Raw genomic sequence first — 12,861 nt, forward strand, 5'->3', positions numbered from 1 at the left:
AGTATGATACATAGGAGGTAAAAATGTTAGGTTTGAATACACAATGGGAGGTCTGAAAATCAAAAGTCCCCCTTATAAGAAGAATCTAGGAGTCGCAGTGGACTCGACACTATCAACTTCCAGATCATATTCAGAAGCCATTAAGAAGGCTAACAGAGTGTCAGGTTATATAGCGCCTTGATGTGTGGAGTACAAGTCACAGGAGGTTCTGCTCAAGCTTTATAACACACTGGTGAGGCCTCATCTGGAGTCCTGTGTGCAGTTTAGGTCTCCAGGCTACAAAAAGGACATAACAGCACAAGAAAAGGTCCAGAGAAGAGCGACTAAGCTGAGTCTACAGCTTGGATGGCAGAAAGTCTTGGGTAAATTTGTGGCAGATGAAGTTTAAAATCAGTAAATGTAAAGAATTACATGCAGAAAGTAAAAATGTGAGGTTAAAATACGCAATGGGTGGTCGGAAAATTGAAGGATTTAGGAGTCGTAGTGAACTCGACACAATCAACTGTCAGCAAGTGTTCAGAGGCCATTAAAAAGGCTAACAGAATGTCAGGTTATATAGCGCCTTGATGTGTGGAGTACAAGTCACAGGAGGTTCTGCTCAAGTCTTTATAACACACTGATGAGGCCTCATCTGGAGTCCTGTGTGCAGTTTGGGTCTCCAGGCTACAAAAAGGACATAACGGCACAAGAGAAGGTCCAGAGAAGAGCGACTAGGCTGATTCCAGGTCTACAGGGGTTGAATTATGAGGAAAGATTAAAAGAGCTGAGCCTTCACAGTTTAAGCAAAAGAAGATTAAAACGTGACCTGATTGAAGTGTTTAAAATGATGAAAGGAATTAGTGCAGTGGATTGAGACAGTGACTTTAAAATGAGTTAATCAAGAGCACAGGAACACAGTTGGAAACTTGTTAAGGGGAAATTTTGCACAAACATTAGGAAGTTTTTCTTTACACAAAGAACGACAGACACTTGGAATAAGCGACCAATTAGTGTGGCAGACAGTAGGACTTTAGGGACTTTCAAAACTCGACTTGATGTTTTCTTGGAAGAAATAAGTGGATAGGACTGGTGAGCTTTATTGGGCTGAATGGCCTGTTCTCATCTAGAGGGTTCTAATGTTCTAATAAGAAACAAGCTGGTGAAGTTTACAGTTGATACCAAGAGATGTGGACTGGTAGATAATTTGGAAACCATTAAATCATCATAGAGGGACTTGGAGAGAAGACAGGCAGGGGCAGATTTGTGGCAAATGAAATTTAATCTCAATAGATGTAAAATATTACAGGTAGGAAGTAAAAATGAGAGGTTTGAATATGTAATGGGAGGTCGGAAAATCGAGAGTCCACCTTATGAGAAGGATTTAGGAGTCGTAGTGGACTCTAAGCTATCGACTTCCAGACAGTGTTCAGAAGCCATTAAGAAGGCTAACAGAATGTCATGTTATATAGCGCCTTGATGTGTGGAGTACAAGTCACAGGAGGTTCTGCTCAAGCTTTATAACACACTGGTGAGGCCTCATCTGGAGTCCTGGGTGCAGTTTGGGTCTCCAAGCTACAAAAAAGACTTAACAGCACAAGAAAAGGTCCAGAGAAGAGCGACAAGGCTGATTGAGGGGCTACAGGGGTTGAATTATGAGGAAAGATTAAAAGAGCTGAGCCTTTACAGTTTGAGATAAAGAAGATTAAGAGGAGACCTGACTGAAGTGTTTAAAATTAGGAAGGGAATTAGTCCAATGGATCGAGACGGAAACTTTAAAATGAGTTAATCAAGAACACGGGAACATAGCTGGAAACTTGTGAAGGGTAAATTTAAAACAAACACTTGGGAAGTTTTTCTTTACACAAAGTATGATAAACACTTGGAATAAGCAACCAGTTAGTGTGGTAGACAGTTAAACTTTAGGGACTTTCAAAACTGAACTTGATGTTTTTTTAGAAGAAATAAATAGATAGGACTGGCGAGCTTTGTTGGGCTGAATGTCCTGTTCTCTTCCAGAGTGTTCTCTAATGTATGGTTGCCAATATTCAAATGTACTTTGCTTATTGTTATTTTACAAATATCATCAATAATTAATTATTTAACTTGTAACTTAACTCCTGCTTGTCTCTTACTCTATGTAATTACCCAAGATTATGGATTTATAAGGGAAGGTGGGGAGAAGTTACAAAGTACAATACCTTAGTGGTGTGTCTATGGGATTTGACAAAGGCTGCACATTAATAATACGAAGGGGGAAAGCAGAGTCATAGAGAGCTCTATCAAGACAAAACATCGATCATTTGATTCTTCAACTAAACCATTTCCTGACAATGAGTCACTTGCTTCTCGTTCATTTGATTCTTGACATAACTCTTTACCTGAGAGCAAGTGGTATTATTCTTAATCATTTTAATTCTTGAACTGAATAATTACCTGAGAACAAGTCTCATGATTCCTAATTATTTGATTCTCAAACTGAATCATTACAGTCATATGAAAAAGTTTGGGAACCCCTCTTAATTCTTTGGGTTTTTGTTTCTCATTGGCTGAGCTTTCAAATCAGCAACTTCCTTTTAACAGATGACATGCCTTACGAAAACAGTAGGATTTCAGCAGTGACATTAAGTTATTGGATTAACTGAATATATGCAATATGCCTCATAACAAAATTAGACAGGTGCATAAATATGGGCACCCCAACAGAGATATGACATCAATACTTAGTTGAGCCTCCTTCTGCTAATCTAACAGACGCCTCCTGTAGCCTTTGATGAGTGTCTGGATTCTGGATGGAGATATTTCTGACCATTCTTTATACAAAATCTCTCCAGTTCAGTTCAATTTGATGGCTGCCCAGCATGGACAGCCTGCTTCAAATCATCCCATAGATTGTCGATGATATTCAAGTCAGGGGACTGTGACGGCCATTCCAGAACATTGTACTTCTCCCTCTGCATGAATGCCTTTGTAGATTTCAAACTGTGTTTTGGGTGATTGTCTTGTTGGAATATCCAACCTCTGTGTAACTTCAACTTTGTGATTGATGCTTGAACATTATCCTGAAGAACTTCTTGATATTGGGTTGAATCCATCTGACCCTCGACTTTAACAAGGGCCCCAGTCCCTGAACTAGCCACACAGCCACACAGCATGATGGACCCTCCACCAAATTTGACAGGAGGTAGCAGGTGTTTTTCTTGGAATGCGGTGTTCTTCTTTCTCCATCAAAGTGCTTTTTGTTCTGACCAAATAACTCCATTTTTGTCTCATCAGTCCAAAGCACTTTGTTCCAAAATGAATCTGGCTTGTCTAAATGAGCATTTGACTACAACAAGCGACTCTGTTTGTGGCGTGAGTGCAGAAAGGGCTTCTCTCTCATCACCCTGCCATACAGATGTTCTTTGTGCAAATTGCACTGAATTGTAGAACGATGTACTGATACACCATCTGCAGTGAGATGTTCTTGCAGGTCTTTGGAGGTGATCTGTGGTTGTCTGTATCGATTCTCACAATCCTGTCATATGCCGCTCCTGTATTTTTATTGGCCTGCCAGACCTGTTGGTTTAACAGTAACTGTGCCTGTGGCCTTCCATTTCCTGATTCCATTCCTTACAGTTGAAACTGACAGTTTAAACCTCTGAGATGGCTTTTTGTAGCCTTCCCCTAAACCAGGAGACTGAACAATCTTTGTTTTCAGATCTTTGGAGAGTTGCTTTGAGGATCTCATGCTGTCTGTCACTCTTCAGAGGAGAGTCAAAGGGAAGGAAGCACAACTTGCAATTGACCACCTTAAATACCTTTGACCACTCATGATTGGACACTCCTGTCTATGAGGTTCAAGGCGTAACGAGCTCATCCAACCAAGTAATCAGCATTGAGCAGTGACAGGCATTCAAATCAGCACAATGACAAGGGGACCCACATTTTTGCACAGCCAGTCTTTCACATTTGATTTAATTTCATAAAACTAGATACTGCGTCACTAAAAATCTTTGTTCAGAAAACACCGCAGTACTCAGATGTTCCTAGAAAATGAAAGACATACCACTGCTATCTTTTTTGTTAAAAGGAGAGTCAATTATTATGCAGGCTGAGAGGGGGTCCCAAACTTTTTCATATGACTGTATCTCAGAATGAGTCAAGTAGTTCTCGTTCATTTGATTCTTGAACTGAATCATTACCCGTAAATGAGTCACACAATTCTAATTTAATTACAAGTCTCAAACTCACTGTTTTATTTTAATTATGCATTTTGTACTTTGCTGTCAAACAGCTCCATGATGTCAAAGCCTTCTCTTCCTCTTTAAAGGGAGCTGCAGAATCGAACTACTCAAATGAATCGCTTACCTAAACAGGGAGATTGAAAGAATCGAATGACTAAAGTGACTTCAAACACCCATCACTAGCAGGCACTCCATAAACAGCAGACTTTTGTTCTTTTCACTTTTTTGGGCTCCAGTGTTATGTTTCAGCCAGGACTGTCCATGGTTTATTTTTGCGTTCCTTTTCTTGCTCATGTTTCACCCTTTAAATATTATTGATAATATTCTTTAAATGCAAAATATGGGCCTTTATTGGAAGCAGAAACATACTGGAGACATTAGAAGACTGTCACATTGGCTTGCCAAGTGTTGGAGATGAGCCTGAACACAGACAGAGACGCACATTTTTATTTCTCTTTTGTCTCTACACAGCACCGTGCACAATCACCAACAATCACCAATCAATGCTCGGTCCTTTTTCTCTCTGTTTGTCTCTTTTCCTCTCTTCTCCTGCCGCCTTCACTCCACTCCTCTCCTCTCCCGCAAGCTCTGTCCTCCAGCTCCCGGGATGGAGTGTGGCGGCCCCTTTTATGTTGCACCCGGATGTGCTCCAGGGGCTCCTGGACGATTTTCCGGCAGCACTTCCTGGTGTGGTGGAAGTGCTGCATGGGCACCCGGAAGCACTCCAAGTGTGTCCGGATTCTCTTCCGGCAGCATTTCCTATTGTAGTCCAGGGTTCTGGGATTGTCCAGGTGACCCCTGGCGGTGACCACGGTGCCTAACACGGTTGAGCTTCTAAGTTCTGCTCCTGTGGCCCTAACGCCAATCGGGGTGGCTGCTCTCTCATGTCCCGGGGGAGATATTGTTTCTCTCCCAGTCCTTCCACTCTGCAGGTGGCCCAGTTAGGCAAAGGTCCCAACTGTTATTTATTGACAGCAAGTCACAACATGGGGCAGCACGGTGGTGCAGTGGTAGCGCTGCTGCCTCACAGTAAAGCAGTGGTTCACAAACTGTGGGGTGCGAAGTAACAAAAGGGGGGGGTGGGTGTGAAGATGTGAAAAAAAGAAAACAAGAATCAAAAATATGAAAAATACATCTATTGAAACCAAAACAAATGAACTTAAACTACATTCTGATACTAGAAAAATAAATGTAGAGTTAGATAAATGTCAATAAAAGTTAAGAAGGTATGATAATATATGCATCTATGATATATCATTAATTAAAAAAGAACAAATTGATATTAGTGGGCTCCTTTCAAAAAAAGTTAGGGGGTCGCGATTAAAACTGTTATGAAAACACGGGTCACAAATACTTAAAGGCTGAGAATCACTGCAGTAAGGAGACGCGGGTTTGCTTCCCGGGACCTCCCTGTGTGGAGTTTGCATGCTCTCCCCGTGTCTGTGTGGGTTTCCTCCCACAGTCCAAAGACTTGCAGGATAGGTGTATTGGCGATGACAACTTGTCCCTATTGTGTGCTTGGTGTGTGTGTGCCCTGTGGTGGGCTGGCACCCTGCCCAGGGATTTGTTCCTGCCTTGCACCCTGTGTTGGCTGGAATTGGCTCCATCAGACCCCCCGTGACCCTGTGTTAGATTATAGGATGTTGAAAGATGACTGACTGACTGAAGTCACAACATATATAGATTAGCATGGGGCCCCTGGGGAACTGCCCATGCATTAAGATGGCCCTGTGCCCACCACCACACAAAGATAGCCAGGCAACTGGCACGCCGTGCATTCCTGCTGGCCGCCGATAGCCTCCACAGCGTGCAGCAACAGACATTTTATGTTGATTAATGTGTGAAACCGTTACTTTGTGTGCTTTTCAGAAAACTCTGCAGCCCTCAGAAGAGTTCAAGAAGTCTTCATTACCGACAGTGTCCATCACCGTCCAGATGTACTGTAAATATGAATGGATGGATGCGAAGACAACGGAATGGACCAAGTGATCAAATCAAATAATGTGTGGAGAAAGGATGGACAGATGGATGGAAAGAGGAATGCACAAAAGGACAGACAGATAGATGGATTGGCGGATGGGTGGAAAAATGAATCAATCAGTCGATCAATCCATTAATGGAAGTGGAGTAGGGGGTAGGGGTGGACAGACTGATGGTAAACCAAATAAATGAATTGATGGATGGAACCCTCAGGGAAAGTCCTCAGTGAGTTCTGGGACACATGCAAGCAGAGGGAGCATTTTATTGAATGTGAACAGTTTAGGATATGCAGTATATCTTCATTCCAGCAGATGTCACTGTTCATTTTGAACCAGGATACTGTAGGCATTTTCACCTGATCGTGAGTTTCGACAGGTGTGAAGTTTCAACTCACCCAGTTCCACTACAGCCTCGTGTCTCCTAATCAACGACGGAACAGGAGCATGAATCATTAATCTAACTCCAGTGTATTGATTTTGGTCTAAAAGACTAATCTTATCTTAATTTTTAAAGTTACTGTAGCATTAGTTAGCTCGACTTTCCATCATTTGCAAAGCTTCAATTTCTATACTCCTAAAAAGTAACACAACTATGGCTTACAACTCTGACTCTGCTGGAGAAGGCTAGACGCCTTCCTTTTACCAAGGACCCATCAGGCATATCCCAATGGAAGCATTTCCGAGGGAAGTGGATGTCCCAAAAAGCAGGGATCCCACCAGCACCCCTGGCAGCACCCATGGGACCCAGTAGGGCTGACTCATGGCACTATAACCCCCATCATGCCCTGCAGGTGTCCACATGGATACTGAGGTCCTGAGATGCTGCCATCTAGCGGTTGGGGGATAATAATATTCCAAAATAGTAGCCTTCCATCACTACTCCTTTGTCCAGGATGAATATGGGATGGGATTTCAGAAAATCTGGTCTGGCTTTTTACGCTTTCAAAAATGTTATGTTTAATACTAGAATCCCTGAAGCCTACGAAAAAAGTTGTAATTCCGTGCCATCTTGGTTATATCTTTATATATAATACGCTGTCCATTTGTCTGTCCAGGATTTTAAATCACCTGTAGCTCGCAAACCGTTTGAACTGTTGACCTGAAATTTGGTACACGTATACTACGTGCTGTCTACTATCCGCTTTCGGGGTGATGATTGACCTCCAAGGTTATTCCTCTTTTTATTTATATTTCATTTTATTGTAGAATCAACTCTCCACAGCAGCCAGCAGGGTGGTCGTGCGGCTCGTGTATGGGCACCACTCTCATTCCCTCCCACCTTCGCCATCACTTCCTCTACCTCTTCATATCTTAAATCATTCTTGAGGCAGATTGAAGACTTAAGTGGCAGCTTAAGTGAAAAATTAAGGAAAACGTAGTAAGTAATTGCAACACAAACACTGACTTAATCAGTTTTAATGTGAAAAGATGGTGTTGAAAGAAAAGAAGCAGCGGGCCGCTAGGGTGGAGTAAAGAAGAGCTGATCAGGAAGGAACAAGTGCATCAACTTCTGAGCATATCTATCTATCTATCTATCTATCTATCTATCTATCTATCTATCTATCTATCTATCTATCTATCTATCTATCATATAGTGCCTTACACATCTATCTATCTATCTATCTATCTATCTATCTATCTATCTATCTATCTATCTATCTATCTATCTATCTATCTATCTAAACGAATGATAAACGTACAGAGAAAGAGGATGAAAACTATAAGTCAAGTGTAGTCATGCAGTGCACCATTACTGGTTTATTTCTAAACACACATTTTAAACAACAGAGGTTGCTATACAAATAAGCATCAAAATAAACAGAATGCAGAAAATCATGCAAAGGTCGATTAATAAAACAACCAATTATAACATCCACCACAATCCCATTATACACAGTGAAAGGTGGAGGAAAACACAAGTAGGTCTTTTAAAAACCTCGATGGAGACATTCTGTTATGTCATGTCATGTTATGGTAGGTGTCCGATATCATAACCAAGAATAAGCCCTATCTCTATCTATACTAATAAAAGGCAAAGCCCTCACTGACTCACTCACTCACTCACTCGTCACTAATTCTCCAACTTCCCATGTAGGTAGAAGGCTGAAATTTGGCAGCCTCATTCCTTACAACTTACTTACAAAAGTCAGGCAGGTTTCATTTTGAAATTCTACGCGTAACGGTCATAACTGGAACCTACTTACATACATATATATGGCCATAGCCTGCAGCTCGGTCGCCGTGTGAGGCGGAGTTGCGTCCCCCATCATCACGCCTCCCATGTAATTGAATACCTGCCCATATAAGGCCGTCCATCGGCAGCAATCCAATGGACACACTGGCGCTAAATATTTGCAGGTGAAGGACTGTGCTTATGCAAACAAAGATGAGATAGTCATGGATGGACTAGTGTTTGGCACAAACTCAGCGAAAGTGCGAGAGAAACTTTTAAGTGCTGCATCTTAACTAACATTAAATAAAGCCGTGGACATCGCACGAGATAGCACAAGATAGCACAAGCACAACTGAGAACCTTCGATGCATGTACTCCGAGCGGCTCACGTGAACTGACTGTGAACGCAGTATGCAGAGAACAAGGAAGAGCTTTGTAGAGCGCTGAACAAAAAACGCATTACACAATTGAGAAGGCAGCAAAAGAATATGAAGCGAGTGACGCATACAAGCATATTCATAAAGTGCAGCTACTGCGGAAACAAAGCACACGGTGTAAACCTTAAGTTTAAATTAAGTTCATAGACACGCTGCCGCTGGCATTTGTCATGCCTAAGACGAATATGATATTCGTGAGATACAAGTTTAATGAGAAGACGCAGGGTATAAACGAGACTTTGGATCACTTTTGTAAAAGAGTTAAAATTGCTGGTGAAGGACTGTGCTTATGCAAATGAATAGGAAAGCATGGTGTAAAGCTTAACTTTAAATTAAGTTCACAGACTCGCTGTCGCTGGTGTTTGTCATGCCTAAGACGAATACGATATTCGCAAGATACAAGTTTAATGAGAGGACGCAGGGTATAAACGAGACTTTTGATCACTCTGTAACTGAGTTAAAATTGCTGGTGAAGGACTGTGCTTATGCAAACGAAGATGAGATGGTCAGAGATAGAATACTGTTTGGCACAAACTCAGCAAAATGGCGAGAGAAACTTTTAAGTGCCTGGTCTTAGCTAACATTACATAATTGCTGGTGAAGGACTGTGCTTATGCAAATGTTACATTATATTTAAAATGTTTCCTTTTCTTTTTCATAACTTCTTTAACACACTACTTCTCCGCTGCAAAGCGCAGGTATTTTGCTAGAATACTATAAAGCTACTATATTAGTATAGTGTAGTGGTATATATACTACTATACAATACTAGATTCAGAAACCAGAAATTGTAGTCGAGAGATCATAGCCCACAAACCTTTTGCCAGTCAAGTGTATTCCACCCTTACTGGTTCTCGAATAGAGGCGCACTTGCTTTGCTGTACCTTTTGTGAAAGTGTTTATTTGATATTTGGACTTCAGTCTTCACACATTATACATTTGACATTAACATTTTATTATTTTTTACTGTAACATGAATAAGGTTTCTGTTTAAGTTATGTGTTCTACATTTCTTGCCTCGCATTTCCTGTCATCCTGCATTTACCCCAGCGTTTCTCAACCTTTAAGTATTTGTGACCGAGTTTTTTTGAAAGGAGCCCATTAATACCAATTAGTTTTTTTTTAATTAATGATATATCATAGATGCATATTTTATTATACCTACTTAATTTTTATCAACATTTATCTGAATCTATATTTATTTTCCTAGTATCAGAATGTGGTTTAATTTAATTTGTTTTGGTTTCAATAGATGTATTTTTCATATTTTCGATTCTTGTTTTATTTTTTTCACATCTTCACGCCCCACTTTTTGTTACTTTGCACCCCCCTAGGGGGGCCCGTCCCACAGGTTGAGAACCACTGATTTACTCAGATCATTGTAGACACGGAGCACGCACGAAATGTATGTGTGCCAAATAACGATATATTATTTTTCCTATACAACTCCAGGCACCTCACACCCAGATAAAGAAGACTTGAGCTAGGAGAATTGGTATTGGATAGCAGGCTGCTTGCTGCTTGTACTGATTGACACATTTGCAGTACAAAAGACGCTGATGAGGAGGTGCGAAGGGATTTAAGGTGGGCCGGAATTATGAGTTTTTTCGTAGGCTTCAGGGATTCTAGTATTAAGAAAACTGAACAGCAGTTAGTCATGGACCCTCCATCACTAGCACACATCAGTTGACGCCATTTTTCACTTCACTTGATTTGGATTCTGCTGTGTGTGGAAGCCATGGGGTCACCACAGGCCTCTTGAACTACATTATAAAGTGCTGTTAAAAAGTGTGTATTTAATGTCGTCTACTAACATGTGGAATTGCATTCTGTTATCGCTCTAACATTTGAATGTGAATGTTACAAAACTAATAAATAAAAATATAATAACTGACTCTTGGAGGTACTGTAAGTGAATAAAAAATGTTAAAGGTGTCACACGCACGAATAGGAGGGAGCTGAAGCGACCATGTGAAGGTAATTCCGTGCTAGGCCAGAGGGTGGCGGGGTGCACTAAACCTAATTCTGTTATCTCTGCAGACCGAACACGGAAAATCTGGTTTGAATCCACATTGACGACATCACTTCCAGTTCCGGTGCTTCTGTGGGGTACAAAATCTGTACATTTTGGTTTATCCATCCAACCATCCATTATCCAACCTATATCCTAACATAGGGTCACAGGGGTCTGCTGGAGCCAATCCCAGCCAACACAGGGTGCAAGGCAGGAAACAAACCCCAGGCAGGGCACACACACACACACAATAGGGACAATTTTGAATCGCCAATGCACCTAACCTGCATGTCATTGGACTGTGGGAGGAAACCAGAGCACCAGGAGGAAACCCACACAGGCATGGGGAGAACATGCAAACTCCACGCAGGGAGGACCTGGGAAATGAACCTAGGCCTCCTTACTGTGACGCAGCAGCGCTACCACTGCGCCACCATGCCACCTGTATTTTGGTTTATATTTTCATTATATTTTGTTCAAGACAAAACAACAGATGAATTTAAACACAGGACACATCAAAGCATATCTTATTTCCAATTGTGCTTCACTTTTAAAGCAACTGTTCAAGCAAAAGAGGAAGACATAGCAATGCCTAAGGCTATCAATTACTTAATAACCTGAAAAAAGATGGACATCTGGGACAATAAGTTGCTAAATGGGTTTACAGCCTGGGAAAGGAAGACATGCCAGTAGGTAGAGATAGATAGATAGATAGATAGATAGATAGATAGATAGATAGATAGATAGATAGATAGATAGATAGATAGATAGATAGATAGATAGATACTTTATTAATCCCCAAGGAGAAATTCACATACTCCTGCAGCAGCATACTGATAAAAACAATATTAATTAAATAAAAATGAAGTGCAAGTTAAAAAAATACAAGGTGGAGAGTGTGAGGCAGGTATAACAGACAATAACTTTGTATAATATTAACGTTTATCCCCCCCGGGTTAGAATTGAAGAGTCACATAGTGTGGGGTCTCCTCAGTCTGTCAGTGGAGCAGGACGGTGACAGCAGTCTGTCTCTGAAGCTGCTCCTCTGTCTGGAGATGATCCTGTTCAGTGGATGCAGTGGATTCTCCATGATTGACAGGAGTCTGCTCAGCGCCCGTCGCTCTGCCACGGATGTCAGACTGTCCAGCTCCTTGGCGACAATAGAGCCTGCCTTCCTCACCAGTTTGTCCAGGCGTGAGGCGTCCCTCTTGTTTATGCTGCCTCCCCAGCACACCACAGTGTAGAAGAGGGCGTTCGCCACAACCGTCTGACAGAACATCTGCAGCATCTTATTGCAGATGTTGAAGGACACCAGCCTTCTAAGGAAGTATTGTCGGCTCTGTCCTCTCTTACACAGAGCGTCAGTATTGGCAGTCCAGTCCAATTTGTCATCCAGCTGCACTCCCAGGTATTTATAGGTCTTCACCCTCTGCACACAGTCACCTCTGATGATCACGGGTCCATGTGGGGCCTGAGCCTCCTAAAATCCACCACCAGCTCCTTGGTTTTGCTGGTGTTCAGGTATAGGTGGTTTGAGTCGCACCATTTAACAAAGTCCTTGATTAGGTTCCTATACTCCTACTGCCCATTCCTGATGCAGCCCACGATAGCAGTGTCGTCAGCGAACATGTGCACATGGCAGGACTCCAAGTTGTATTGGAAGTCCGATGTATGTTGGCTGAACAGGACCGGAGAAAGTACAGTCCCTTGTTGCGCTCCTGTGTTGCTGACCACAATGTCAGACCTGCAGTTCCCGAGGCGCACATACTAAGGTCTGTCTTTAAGATAGTCCACAATCCATGCCACCAGGTATGAATCTACTCCCATGTCTGTCAGCTTGTCCCTAAGGAGCCGAGATTGGATGGTGTTGAAGGCGCTAGAGAAGTCCAGAAACATAATTCTTACAACACCACTGCTTCTGTCCAAGTGGGAGAGGGATCAGTGTATCATGTAGATGATGGCATCCTCAGCTACCACCTTCTCCTTGTATACAAACTGCAGAGGATCGAGGGCGTGGTGGACCTGTGGACAAGTGAACGGACGAGTGAATTCATTT

Source organism: Polypterus senegalus, chromosome 6 (assembly GCF_016835505.1).
Source record: "Polypterus senegalus isolate Bchr_013 chromosome 6, ASM1683550v1, whole genome shotgun sequence".
NCBI classification, from domain to species: domain Eukaryota; kingdom Metazoa; phylum Chordata; class Cladistia; order Polypteriformes; family Polypteridae; genus Polypterus; species Polypterus senegalus.